General features: G+C 38.2%; 1 protein-coding gene across 2 annotated transcripts in view; it reads right to left on the bottom strand.

The window, feature by feature from the left end:
- LCA5 (lebercilin LCA5) overlaps positions 1-13,814 on the bottom strand; it is a 60,674-nt gene extending 46,860 nt beyond the window's left edge. The window contains exon 1 of one of the 2 annotated variants that reach the window (XM_004752802.3): positions 13,718-13,814. The gene's annotated coding sequence lies outside the window, so the exon portion shown is untranslated. Of the gene's footprint in view, positions 1-13,235; positions 13,693-13,717 lie in introns of those variants that run through there. The other variant, XM_045066230.1, reaches the window with a different exon arrangement.
- Between the last annotated feature and the right edge of the window lie 554 nt (positions 13,815-14,368).

Raw genomic sequence — 14,368 nt, 5'->3', positions numbered from 1 at the left:
AGATTATCTTTTCTTTTCCTTCCTAGGAGTTTTTAGGCTTTTCCCTCCTCTTACACTGCAATCCCACAACATGCATAGGTCTGAGTCTTTTTTCACTGATTGTGTTGCCCCTTTACCTCCCTCTTCCTTTTAATATTGAAACAAGTACCTTTAAGCACTAGAAATGTTTGTTATTTTTCTGATAACTGGCTTTCCTATTTATTCTTTTTGAGATTTCTACTGGCTAAATAACAAACTGTTCTCTCAGTATTTCTATTTTCACTCAACTTATCTTTTAACTATCCAGGATTGTTGTGTTTTTATTTACTTTTTGCAAACACCTTAATTCCCAAGAATTCTTTCTCGTTCTGGTTTTTTAAATAACTATCCTGTTCCTGATTTACTGATGGAATATATTTTCATTCCTCTGAGAACACTATCTCCTGATCTAGGACCTCCGTCTCACACGGTGATAGTTTTTCTTATTTATATATGGTTTTATTTCTTTGAAGGTAATTTTTGGTTGTCCATTGATATTTTAAAAAGGAAAAAGAAAGAAAAAGAATAAATGGAAAACAGGTATTTATAAATAAGGCTTCCTGACATGCACACTTTGCTTTAGGATGAATAGCAGAGAATCAGCCATTTTCGAGGGGGATCCTAAAAAGCTAGAATTACAAGGGATAATCTTCAGATACAAATATCCACCATGGCAACTCTATTTCTCTTTTAGGGTTGTCTTTATTTTGGTTTTCTTAAGAAATTGCTTCTGTATTTTTTGACGGCAAAGAAAGGGAATGGTGAAAGGCAGGGACTATTACATTGAGTCACTGTATATGGGACTGGGTAGGAAAGGAAGCATAACTATTACACAGTTTTTCAACTATTCTTCCTTCCCATTTTCAATTATCCTTTCTCCCTGACTTTTCAAATTCTAAGATGTTCTGAGATTCTTTTAGATATAACTGAATCTTTCTTTGCTGTAGTTTCCTCCTGAATGTTTTCAGACACAGCTTTCTCTGTTTCAATGTGTTTCACCTATCATTACTCTTTTCCTCTTTCAGAAATGTGCTGTGATGTCTCATCTACAGACAGTACCCTAAACACCTGATTATTAGTAAGAAATTGAATTGGTACTCACAAAACTCCCAAGAACAAAAATCTGGGATCAGATAAATTCACAGGTGAATTCTACCAAACATTTAAAGAAAACCTATTCTCGACATTTTTCCAAAGACATATAGATGGCCAACAGAAACATGAAAAAATGCTGTATCACTGATCATTAGGAAAAATATAAATCAAAACTACAATGAGATGTCACCTCACACCTGTCAGAATGGCTAAAATCAAAAGCACAAGAAACAACAGGTGTTGGTGAGGTTGTAGAAAAAAGGGAACACTCTTGCTCTACTAGTGGGACTGCAAACTGGTACGGCCACTGTGGAAAACACTATGGACATTCCTCAAAAAGTTAAAAATAGAACTACCTGGGGCACCTGGATGACTTAGTCAGTTAAGTGTCTAACTCTTGATTTTGGCACAGGTCATGATCTCAGGGTCATGAGGCTGAGCCCTACGTTGGGCTCTGTGTTAAGACACTGGAGCCTGCTTAAAATTCTCTCTCCCCCTCTCCCTTCGCTCTTCCCTCTCCCCACTCTCTCTCAAAACAAAAAATGAAAAACAAAAAAATCTACCTTATGATCCAGCCATTGTACTACTAGGTATTTACCAAAGAATACAAAAAAAAAAAAAAACTAATTATTTTTTACCCTGATTATTTATAGCTGCATTATCTACTATAGCCAAACTATGGAAACAGCCCAAATATTCACTGACTGATGAACGGGAAAAGATGTGTTGGGGGGGGTGTATAATGTAATATTACTCAGCTATAAAAGAGAAGTCTTGGCGTTTGCCATGGTGTGACTGGAACAAGAGAGTATTATACTAAACAAAATAAGTCAGATAAAGACAAATATCATATGATTTCACTCAAATGTGGAATTTCAGAAACAAAACAAAAGAGCTTAGGGGGAAAAAAGAGAGGCAAACCAAGAAATAAACTCTTAACTATAGAGAACAAACTAATGGTTACCAGAGGAGAGGTGGGTGGGGGAATGGGTTAAACAGGTGATGGGGACTAAGAAGTGTACCTGTTGTGATTAAGCACTAGGTGTTGTATGGAAGTGCTGAATCACTATACTGTACAACTAAACTAATATTACACTGTATGTTAACTAACTGGAATTTAAATAAAAACAAAACAAAAGTAAAGAATAGTTGTTTTCTTCAAACTATTTCAAAAATAGAAGAGCAGGGAAAGCTTCCAGATACATTCTACAAGGTCAGCATTATGTTGATACTAAAAGCAAAGATAATACCAAAAAAGAAAACTATAAGCCGATATACCTAATGAACATAGATGCAAAATGTCAACAAAATATTAGCAAACTACATTCAATAATACACTAAAAGAATAATTCAGTACCATTAAGTGGGATTTACTGCAGGAACACCAGAACAGTTCATCAACTAAAAACCATCAACATGACACACCACATAACAGAGGGATAAAAATCATATGATCATCTCATTAGATGCAGAAAAAACATGTGACAAAATTCAAAATCCATTCAATCCATCTACTGAGCGAAACTGTCAACAAAGTGGGCTGACAGAAAACATACTACAACATAATTAAGGCAATATATGTCAAACCCACAGCTAACAGTATATTCAATGATGAAAAATTGAAAACTTTTCCTCCAAGATCAGGAACATGACAAGGATGTCCACTCTTGCCATTCTTACTCAAAATGACACTGGACGTCCTAGCCACCTCAATCAGACAAAAACATTAAAGAAAAGGCATCCAAACTGGTAAAGGAAAAAGGAAAACAGTCAATAACTGTAGATAATGATACTATATATAGAAAACCCTAGAGACTCCACCAAAACACTATTAGAATACATTAATTCAATAAAGGTGCAGGATACAAAATTAATACACAGAAATCTGTTGCATTTCTATACATTAATAACAGCACAGCAGAAAGAGAAATTTTTTTAAATTCCATTTACAATTGTTCCACAAATAACAAAATGCTTAGGAATAAATTTAACCAAGAACGTGAAAGAACTCTACTCTCAAAACTATTAAAACTCTGAGGAAAAAAACTGAAGATGACACAAACAAATGGAAAGCTATACCATGCTCATGGGTTAGAATAACATTGGGTTTTTTTTTTTAAGATTTTATTTATTTATTTGATAGAGAAAGAGAGAGATCACAAGTAGGCAGAGAGGCAGGCAGACAGAGAGGGGGAAGCAAGCTCCCTGGTGAGCAGAGAGCCCAATGTGGGGCTCAATCCCAGGACCCAGGGATCATGACCTGAGCCGAAAGCAGAGGCTTAATCCACTGAGCTACCCAGTTGGGGTAGTGCCCCAATATTGTTTAAATGTCCATACTACTCAGAGCAATCTACAGATTCAATGCAAACCCTATCAAAATACCAGTAATATTTCTTACATAACTAGTACAAGTAATCCTAAAATTTGTATAGAAGTACAAAGACAGAAGATACAAGTAAAAAGAACAGCCAAAGCAATTTCAAGAAGAAAAAAGATGGGCGTATCACAATCCTAGAGAGTACTGGTACAAAAATAGATACATAAATCAATGGAACAGTACAGAGAGCCCAGAAATAAACCCACCCTTGCGTGGTCAACTAATCTATGACAAAGAAGATAAGAATATATAATGGGAAAGATATCCTTCTCATTAAATGGTGCTGGGAAAACTGAACAGCAACATGCAAAAGAATGAAACTATACCACTTTCTTAAACTAAACAAAAAAATAAACTCACAATAATTAAAGACCTAAATGTGAGACCTGAAACCATAAAACTCCTAAAAGAATATAGGCAGTAATCTCTTTGATATAGACCTTAGGAACGTTTTTAAGATTATTTCTCCTCGGCTAGGAAAACAAAAAAGCAAAACTAAACTATTGGGATTACACCAAAATTAAAATTTTTGCCCAGCAAAAGAAACCATAAACAAAAAGGCAACCTAGTACATTTGTTAAAGGGTTACTATCCAAAATATATAAAGAACTTATCCAACTCAACACCAAAAAAACAAACAAACAAACAAACAAACAACCAATCCAATTAAAAAGTAAGCAGAAAACCTTAATAGATGTTTTTCCAAAGACGACATACAGATAGCCAACTGACAAAAGAAAAGATGCTCAACATCACTAATCATCAGGGAAATGCAAATCAAAACCACGATAAGGTATCAACTCACACCATTCAGAACAGTTAGTATCAAAAAAAAAGAATAAATTGGGGCACCTGGGTGGCTCAGTGGGTTAAAGCCTCCGCATTCAGCTCAGGTCGTGATTCCGGGGTCCTAGGATTGAGTCCTGCATCTGGCTCTCTGCTCGGCGGGGAGCCTGCTTCCCTTCCCCTCTCTGCCTGCCTCTCTGACTACTTGTGATCTCTATCAAATAAATAAATAAAATCTTAAAAAAAAAAAAAGAATAAATTACAAATGCTGAAGAGGATGTGGAGGAATGCCTCACACTGGTGAGGCACACACCACCACACACTGGTGGCAGGAATGTAAACTGGTGCATTGGTAGTAACAGTAGCCTCACTTACAATAAGCATAGCATAACCTATAGAGTTAAATCCCTATGCTATATGCTTAAAACTAATGTAACGTGTGTCATTTGAACCTCAATTAAAAAATGTGTGTGTGGGGGCGCCTGGGTGGCTCAGTGGGTTAAGCCGCTGCCTTCGGCTCAGGTCATGATCTCGGGGTACTGGGATCGAGTCCCGCATCGGGCTCTCTGCTCAGCAGGGAGCCTGCTTCCCTTCCTCTCTCTCTGCCTGCCTCTCTGCCTACTTGTGATCTCTCTCTGTCAAATAAATAAATAAATAAAATCTTTAAAAAAAAAAAAAAAAAAAAATGTGTGTGTGTGTGTGTGTGTGTGTGTGTGTGTATGCGCAAATAAAAATAAGTACTGTAGCTTAACATACCAACTTTGCAATGGAAGGAACCCTGAGGAATCACTTTTTTCTCTGAATAGAATAAGGAAACTAATACCCAGAAAAACAAGCTGACTTACCCAAGAGTACAATTTACCTAAGGTGACAGAATTAAGTTAATAAGCCTTGAAATGGATCCAGGCACACCTCAGAGATATTGCAGGTTTAGTTCCAGACCACCAAAATAAAGCTAATATTGCAATAAAGCAGACTACAATAAAAATAGTCAAATGAATTTTTTGGTTTCCCAATGCATATGAATATTTGAACCATACCATATGATAGTCTACTAACTGTGCAAGAGCATTGTTTTAAAAAAATGTACATACCTTAATTTAAAAATGCTTCATTGCTAAGAATTAAGAAATGTTAATCATCATCTGAGCTCTCAGTGAGTTGTAATCTTTTTGCTGGTGGAGCCTTGCCACAGTGTTGATGGCTGCTGACTGATCAGGGTGATGATTGCTGAAAGCTGGGTGGCTGTGGTTATTTCTTAAAATAAGACAATAAAGTTTGTCTCATTGATTGACTCTTCCTTCCACGAACAATTTTTCTGTAGCATGCAAAGCTGTTTGAAAGCACTTACTCACAGAAGAACTTTCAGAATTGGGGTCAGTCCTCTAAAATCCTGCCACTGCTTTGTCAACTAAGTTTCTATAATATTCTAAATCCTTTCTTGTCACTTCAACAATCTTCACAGCATCTTTACCAGGAGAATCCATCCCAAGAAACCACTTTCCTTGTGCATCCATAAGAAACAACAACTCTTCTGTTCAAGTTTGATCATGAGATTACGGTAATGCAGTCATATCTTCAGGCTCTACTTCTAGTTCTCTTGCTATTGCCACCACATTTATGGTTACCTCTCCCACTGAAGTCTTGAAACCCTCAAAGTCATCCCATGAGTGTTGGAATCAACTTTTTCTAAACTGCCATTAATATGAATATATTCACCTCTTCCCACAAATCACAAATGTTCTTAATGGCATCTAGAATGGTGAATCTTTTCCAGAAGGTTTTCAATTTACTTTGCCCAGATCCATCAGAGGAATCATTACCTATGGCAGCTACATATTTCTTAAATAAGAGAACTTGAAAGTCAAAATCATTCCTTGATCTACAAGCTGCAGAATAGATGCTGTGTAAGCAGGCATGACAACAACATAAATCTCACTGTATATCTCCATCAGCTTTTGGGTGATCTGTTGCATTGTCAATGAGCAGTAATATTTTGAAAGGAATTTTTTTTCTCCTTCCTGAGCATTAGGCCTCAACAGTGGGCTTAAAATTTAAATTCAGTAAACCATGTTGTAAACACATGTGCTGTCATCCAGGCTTTGTTGTTGTATTTGTAGAGTACAGGCAAAATAGATTCAACATAATGCTTCAAATAGCTCTAGAATTTTTGAAATGGTAAATGAACACCAGTTCAACTTAAAGTCACCAGCTACATTAGCCCACACGAGAGTCAGTCTGTCCTTTGAAGCTTTGATGACAAGCACTGACTTCTCCTTTGTAGCTATCAAAGTCCTAGATGACATCTTCTTCCATAGAAGGCTTCCATAGAAGCCTTCCTAGAAGGCTGCTGTGTCTACATTGAAAATCTGTTGTTTGGAGAAGGAACCATCTTTATTATCTGAGATAGATCTTCTGGATAACTTGATGTAGCTTCTACAACAGCACTTACTGCTTCACTTTGTACTTTGACGTTACTGGGATGGTTTCTGTCCTTAAACCTCATAAACCAAGTTCTTGCAGCTTCCAAGGCTGCAAAAGTTTTCTTTTGCAGCTTCCTCACTTCTCTCAGCCTTCATACAACTGAAGGGAGCTTGGGCTGTACTCCAGAATAGGCTTTGGCTTACGAGACTGTTGGGGCTGGTTTGATCTTCTACCCAGACCACCAAAACTTTATCCACATCAGCAATAAGGCTATTTTCATTTTCTTATCTTACTGTATGTGTTCACTTCAGTAGCACTTTTAATTTCCTTAAAGAACTTTTCTTTGAACTTGCAACTTGGCTGTTTGATGCACAGGTCTACTTTTGGCTTTTCTTGGCTTTTTTTGGCTTTTCATGCCTTCCTTATTAAGCTTACATCATTTCTAGCTTTTGATTTAAAGTGAGAAATGTCTGACTTTCACTTGAACACTTACAGGCCATCACAGGGTTATTAATTGGCCTAATATCCATCCTGTTTCTTAGGGAATAGAAAGGCCCAAGGACAAGGAGAGAGAGGGAGAACGGCTGGTTGGTGGAGGAGTCAGAATGCACACATTTATCAATTAAGTCCACTGTCTTATATGGATGCAGTTCATGGCACCCCAAAACAATTACAACAGTAACATCAAAGATAACCAACTAATCAGAGATTACCATAAGAAATACTATATCAAAAAAGTCTGAAATATTATGAGAATTTAGAAAATGTGACACAGAAAGTGAACAAATGCTATTGGACGAAAATGGCGCCAACAGACTTGCTCAATGCAGGATTGCCACCACTCAAATTGTTAAAAAAAAAAAAAAATGCAATTTCTGCAAAGCACAATAAATCAAAGTCCAATTATACAAGGTATCCCTGTACAAGTTTTCTCTTGGTTGAGTATCCCATTAGGTATTTCAGTATCAACAATCAGATGAAAACTACCTCATCTTTGAAATCATCTCCATTTGCATCTATCAATATTGTTGCCTTCCTGCCACTAAAACTGAAGAAGCATTTCTGTTCCTTTTCAGAGCTAAACCTTTCACCTTTCACCTGTCTCCCTTCCCATATCTTCTCTCCATCTCAGGACTGTGCCCCTGCTACTGTACTCTGCACAGGATCATTCCTACCAACAAAGAGGCTCTAATAAAGCTGTTGCTTGACTCCATGTCCTAATACATCTATGACCCAGTTGCTCTATTCTAATTTTCCAATAAATCTCTTTTGAAGAGTAATCTAGAATCTAGAATGTTATCTCTACTTTGTTGAATCTGCCTCCTCTTCCCAAGGCACCACATATTGGCTCTCTTTTCTTCATCTACACTCTCTCCTTAGATGGTCTCATCTAGGCTTCATTTACTCTGACTTCCAGATTCACATATCCACCTTCATATGTGACAACTCTATCTGGGTATCCAAAAATCATTTCAAACTTGTATGTCCAAAGCCAAAATCATAATTTGTCCTCTTTCTATCCCCACTCTTCCCTATTTTTCTAATTTCATTAAATGGCACTTCCATTAACTCCTGTCGCAAATCTAAGGATCATCCTGGATTCCTTCTTAACCTCACATCCCACATCCAAGCCATCTGTGAAACCAAATGGTTTTATCTCCCAAAATACATTCCACATTATTTTTTATCATTCCCACTGCTACTGCCCTAGACCAAGCCACCATCTTTTTTCACTTGAACTTCTGCAATTGTCTCCTAGTGATACCTGCTTTTATCCTTGCTTCCACAGAGTAAGCTATGACACAGAAGCAGATAGCATTGCCCTCCTGCTTAATACTCTTCAATGGCTTTTTACAGCCATCAGATTCCACAACCAGACCTGCAAACTCATACAAGATCTAACCCCTCAGCCTACTTCTCCATCCTTATCTCATGCCACTTTTTCAGCTAAAGTGGCCTTCTTTGTTGCCTCCAACATGCCAACCTTTTGCCAACCACAGACTTTGGACTTGCTTCACCCTTTAACCCTAAGAGGTCCTTCTTAGAACTTTGCTCCTTCTCTTCCTCCTGCTCTCAGCAGAAATGTCAACTTCTCAAAGATGGCTCTCCTAACATTTCTATCAAAGTAAGCCCAGTCACTCTATCTTAATTACTGTTTTATTTTCTTCATAGACCTTGTTACTATTAGAAATAATCTTACATTCATCTTTCTCTTCCTACTAAATAGAAAACCTGTAAGACCAGAAATCTTGTCTGCCTAGTTCACCATGGTAACAACACCACTCACTAATTTTTTATGGACTGAATGATTATTCTATAAAGCTATTCCAAATAGAACATTAATTTCATTCTATAAAGTTTGTCTTCCTGTTTCAAACGAAGTGTTAAATTTTCCCTCTTTTAAATAACTTTTAAGTAAGTCTTACTTAAATCTCTAAAATTCCTTAGAAGGGAGAAAAGTTAGCAAATCAAAAAGGTCTGCTCAGACCCATTACCACAGTAAAGTTGGAATATTCTAACTCAGTTAATTTTAAATAACTGAGATGAACTAATATGGCTTTAGACAAAATAAATTTCACCTGTACTTAGAATAATATTTTCCATTTGACTAATATGGTCACAATATTACTAAATGAATAAATATTATTTTCTCTTAAATGAAAAAAGTTACCTAGATTAACAGAACACTGAAGATTTATATTCCATGTACAGTTTTCCAGCTAATTTAAGCTAATTCTTTGTGATGGGGAGTAAATCAACTAACAGTTGGTTCATCTATCACCCCTATCTGTAAGAGGGTAACTACATAAAAGCAAAAAAGAAAAACTACAAGTCTTGCCCAATTTCAATTCCTAAGAATTGTTTATTTTCTAAAAATAGCCAGGAGTGCTACCATGGCAATGCTAGAAAACTAGCAAATCTAACATGTCATTTTTCATCCAAAAATAAACTTCTAAAAAGTCCTAAACAGAATAGTTCGCATGTAACAGGTCAGAAAAAAGATGACCATAAGCCACTTCAGTACCAGAATGTCCCTTTTATATTGTTTCAAATGAATCAAAACTAGATCTAAGCTAAAAAGCTTACTATATATGGAATAGCATAATAATTATCTGATTTATAAAACTTGAATAAAGGTTCTTAGTTTTAAGGAAAAAAACTATATAAAATCAAAGAACTGTTCATATCTTGTGTTCAGCTTCTTTGTATAAAACAGAGGTGCCTGGCCACCTCTGCTTCCAGCAAAAGAACTCAAAACAAGCAACTAGATAAGTAAAATAAAAATAAACTAAGAGAGAAAGGTATAAATAAGAAGATTTCTCTCCTCAAAAAGGAATATAAATAACTGAAGATGAGACAAAATTAAAAACAATCTTGTTGCATAAAACTGCAACTAATTCTCTCTTACAAAGGAGAAAAAATTATTAGAAACAGATAAAGCCAAGTCATTTTTCTACCCTTCTACTGACATGTTCCACTATATGCCTAAGCATTTTTTTACTCTACCTTTATTTACACAACACCTACTCCTGCTTTAAAAATCAAACTATGTTTAGATTTTAAATATAGTTTTCTGGACTCTAGGGCAGAGCACAGCATATGCTAGACTTAAAATTTAAGGCATAATCAGCTTCATTTAAACGGCATTTTGAAACAGTGGTTCAAATTAAAGCATCTTAACTAGAATATGCATTCCCAAAGTGTAGTCAGTCAAATGAACACATCACAGAATATTCATTCATACATGTATAAGGCCTTTACTGAACACCTACTATGTCAGGCACTAAACTATAAATGGAGATACAAAAAATAAGATACAACTGACACCTTACCATTCACAAACTCCAACGCAGGAAGAAAAAGATAATGCAAGAGTATGAGTACTAATGACAAAAGAAGTAAAGTAGGCTAAGTACACTCAAAACTAAGATTGAGAGGACAGAGGGAAATCAGAAAGAATTCCAGAGGAAATAATGCCTAAATTAAGTCTTTAGGTATTACCTGAGGCTAAACACAAGTATGGGTGTTTGGGGGCTGTTTTTTTTTTTTGTTGCAGGGGGTGGATAATGGAAGATGAGGTTACTAAAAGAACACGGTTCATGACAGAAGAGTCTATTTCAGGAAAAGAAAGCAGCATGTGCAAAAGTAAAAGGCATGAGATAGGTGAGGCATATAATCAAACTGCAAAAAGTATGCAATTGTGCTATTCAAACAGTGGCTACTGAAAACATGAAATGTACCTAGTGAGAAATGAGATATGCTGTTAAGTGTAAAATACACATGGGATTTTGAAAACTCAATACATAAAAAAAAACATAAACTATCTACTTGAATATATTTTTAAATATTCATCACGTTAGGGGTGCCTGGGTGGCTCAGTAGGCTGGGCCTCTGCCTTCAGCTTGGGTCATGATCTCGGGGTCGTGGGATTGAGCCCCGCATTGGGCTCTCTGCTCGGTGGGGAGCCTGCTTCCCCCTCTCTCTCTGCCTGCCTCTCTGCCTACTTGTGATCTCTGTCAAGTGAATAAATACAATCTTTAAAAAATAATAAAAAAAATAAATATTCATCACGTTAAAAGATTATTTTGGATGTACTGGTTTAAATAAGATATACTATTAAAATTAATTTCACCTATTTGTATTTTCCTGTGACTACTGAAAAAATGTTTTAAATTATGTACATGATTCGCATTATATTTCTTTTAGACAATGCTGGTTTAGAATGACTGCACTGGCTGGAGGGCCGTGATTAAAGTAATAAAGGAGACTGGATCAAGTGGAAGAGACTGTTACAAGAAGGATCTTTATATCATACAAAGAAGTTGGTTAGAAAAAAAGGATCTTCAGTAGGATTAAAATGATCAGATCCACATTTACAAAGATCCTTCTCCAGCCCAAGAACTGGAGGCCCAATAAGGCTGAAGGCAGAAAAACAGCTGGTCTTGAAATCAGGTGACAAGTGACAGAGCTTTGAACTAACAGAGGGTAACTAGAGATGTAGAGTACAGAATTAAGAAATGTTTATCAAATAAAACAAACTGAACTTGATGACAGGTTATATGTGGACTATGAGAACAGAGAATTCAAAATTCTTCCAAATTCAGAAAATGAATTTCAAAGTTTTGGTCTTAAAAAATTGGGTAAATATGGTACCATTTAATAGGACAGGTCTGGTGGAGAAAGGTGATGGTTTCATATTAGATACATCGAGTTTAGGATGCCTGTAAGAAATCTATGTGGAAACATGAAAAATTAGCTATATAAATTTAGAACTAATTCAAGAGTTCCAAGACAGAGACAAAAACTGATTGTGCATTAATAAAATATAGATGGTGGAAGCCAAGATGACCAGAAGCCTGAAGATGAACTCAGCCATAAAAAAGAACAGAGTGAAGAGAAGGCAGAAGACTAAATTATGAGGAAACACAATACTGGTGAGCAGAGAAGGAGGAGCATCCACAAAGAAGCAAAGAAGATCAGTAATAACAGGCAGAAGAAAAACCAGGTGAAAGAGCAGAATCTTCTTTGGGGGTGGGGGGAAGATGGACAGAGGGAGAGACAGAATCAAGCAGGCTCCATGCCCAGGCCAGAGCGTGATACAGGGCTTGATCTCCCCACCTGGAGATCATGACCTGAGCTGAAATCAGAAGCTTAACCAACTGAGCCACCCAGGCATCCCAAAAGTAGCATCTTCTAATGGACTTCTGTGTCTGCTATTCCATGAATGCTTAATAGGAAAGATGTGATGCTGACAAAAAAAAGAAAAATCTTTTCCAAAAATCACCAACTACTTTTTGATATTTAAAATGATTCTCTATTTGTATATATTTGTAATATAAAATTCAAATGTGGAACTATAACTTGAAAACATATGAATTAAAATAACATAATAAATAATGTCCAGAACTGTACCCTTTTTTCAAAACTGCATGTAGACCCCTCCTGCCAAAAAAGATAAATACATAAAAATCATTTAAATGGTGACTTTTAATCTCAAAGATATTTTTAATCCAAGTTGATGGTAAAGAACCAGCATAAAAATGTTTGTGCCCTAAAAATCCAAAAAAAAAAAAAAAAATGTTTGTGCCCAAGTGTACTTTCCTATGGAGAGGAGCCAAAACGTTCTTCAGACTTTCAGAGGAGGATCCAACAAGCAAAAGGATTAAGAAAATCTCCAGTAATTGCAGCCCATCGAACTGCTCACACAAACAAAATTTCAAGAACAAATCCACTTGAAGAGAACCATCCAATTTTTTCTTCAGTTATCTCATTATAGGTAGGAACACCACAAGAAATTAATCCTCACAAGAGTGTCTATACTATTCCCATTCCCAAATGGAAAAAAATATATATGCCCCTTGTTACTAGCCAACAATTTGTTACTAATTGATATTAGTAATTTGTCCAAGGTCACAAAGTGAATGAGAGGGGGTTTAAACTCAGGTGAACCTGGCCCAGGGTCTTCACCACCTCGAAACACTGTATCCTTTTGGTCCTGCCCACGCAGAACACCAACCAGAGCACTCGGACTCACCTGGCGCATTTTTTGCCAAACATCTTTCCCCTCATCCCAGCCTGGGTGGACATGTAAAAATTTCACAGCCAGGATAAATGGGCCTTTCCGCTTTAACCCAACTGTCTTTAATCTCCAGTTATCCCAGAGATGCCGAAAGTTTCACAGTCTCCTTCCCCTTCTCGGCTGTCCCTCCTTTGCCATCTTCAGTCTCCACAGGCCTCTAGGGTTTCCTAATAATTCCTAACCCTATCTCTAGATCCTCCTGCAACGAGCTCCCTTCCTCCTTTTCTCGATTCCAACAAACAATCAAACCTTCTATAACTTCGTCTCCTCCTAACTTCCCAATCCCCCACCTGTAGCCAACCTCGCCTCCTCCTCGTCCTTTCCCGGCTGCCGTGTTCCTCACTTATTTGCTTAGGACTCTGCTCTCCCCGCGTCCCCAAACCCTCCCTATCCTTAATCCGCTCATCCTCCCCGCTTTAACAGCTCCACTCTCGTACCTCCATCCACGAATAGCCGGCCCCCCACGCTGCAGTCCCAATCTCACTTCGCACCCCGAACTCCCCAGTCTCCACGCCCACGCCAAAAGCCCACCCCCAACCCGCCCCGGCGCCTCCTCAGATTCGACGCGGCGTCCCGCCTCCTTGCCTTGCTTCTCTCCGCGGAACAAACTCCCCGTCTAGCCGCCCAAGAGTGGGTGCCGGGTTGCTGCGAAGATTGAGGGGCGGGAGCCAAGGTTGCCGGGGTGCGGGAAGTTTGAACACAGGGCCAGGTTAGGGGCGGGGACCGTAGTTCCCTGGCGGCGGCGACGCGCCTACTTCGGCACCAGGGTAACGGAGACGGAGGACCATACTGCACTGCGGCAAGACTGCGGCCAATGATTCCCGCCCCCAATCTCCCATTGGCCTCCGGCACGAGACGACCATTCCTATTGGGGTCAGTGGAACTGGAAGGCGGGACGATGAGTACGGGAGAAGGCAGCCATTGGTTGACCGCTTCAGTTGTAGCGGCAGCCCGGAGTGGGGAAGTGGTTCCCGCCCAAGCTCTGCGGGGCACGCCGGGCTTCCGTGGGCTGTGCAGGGCGACACGCGACCGCACCGCTTCAGGGGCCTTGGATGGTTCGGGGAGCATGTGGGCGGAGGGGAAAGAGG

Source organism: Mustela putorius, unplaced genomic scaffold (assembly GCF_011764305.1).
Source record: "Mustela putorius furo isolate JIRA1106 unplaced genomic scaffold, ASM1176430v1.1 tig00003863_pilon_pilon_pilon, whole genome shotgun sequence".
Taxonomy (NCBI): Eukaryota; Metazoa; Chordata; class Mammalia; order Carnivora; family Mustelidae; genus Mustela; species Mustela putorius.
This window is presented reverse-complemented; position numbering and strand designations above follow the sequence as displayed.